The sequence below is a fragment of the Corvus brachyrhynchos genome, unplaced genomic scaffold (assembly GCF_000691975.1).
Source record: "Corvus brachyrhynchos isolate BGI_N302 unplaced genomic scaffold, ASM69197v1 scaffold10, whole genome shotgun sequence".
Lineage (NCBI taxonomy): Eukaryota > Metazoa > Chordata > Aves > Passeriformes > Corvidae > Corvus > Corvus brachyrhynchos.
In genome coordinates, this window is record NW_008236180.1 from 3,360,001 (window position 1) to 3,360,447 (window position 447).

The 447-nt window shown below is 58.6% G+C and overlaps 1 protein-coding gene across 1 annotated transcript in view; it reads right to left on the reverse strand.

Annotated features, from left to right (window-relative positions):
• HM13 (histocompatibility minor 13) overlaps positions 1-447 on the reverse strand; it is a 15,496-nt gene that overhangs the window by 12,689 nt on the left and 2,360 nt on the right. The gene's annotated exons all lie outside the window — the stretch shown is intronic.

The following is a 447-nucleotide window of genomic DNA, read 5'->3' on the forward strand; positions in this document are numbered from 1 at the left end:
GGATGAGACCCCCCCGCCCTGAACCACGGCTGGGCTCTGCTCACACCTCCCCCCCGCCTGGGCTGCCAGAAGCCCCTCAAGATCAGCCGAAGCCCCTAATATGAGGCTTAAGGGCACACAAGGAGATTTTAAAAATAGTAATAGATCAGACTGTGTAAAACAGTCCTCCCTCCTGAGCTACAGCAGCCCAAGTGTTGGGATTTAAGTCCCTGCTGTGAGATGCAGAGAACAGCGGGAGGGATACCGGGACAGGGCAGGCTGTGCCACAGGAGAGCACCCCCGAACCAGCCCCAGTGCCGCGGGGCAAAGCCACACACGAGTCCCACCAACACAGCTCCTCTTGAGGAGGGACAAGGGACGGTTGTGTTTTGCAGCACTTGAATTTATCGAGGCGGTGAGGACGTGGCTAAAGAAGCCCCGGGGAAAGCCAACTCTCTCCCCGGCGTC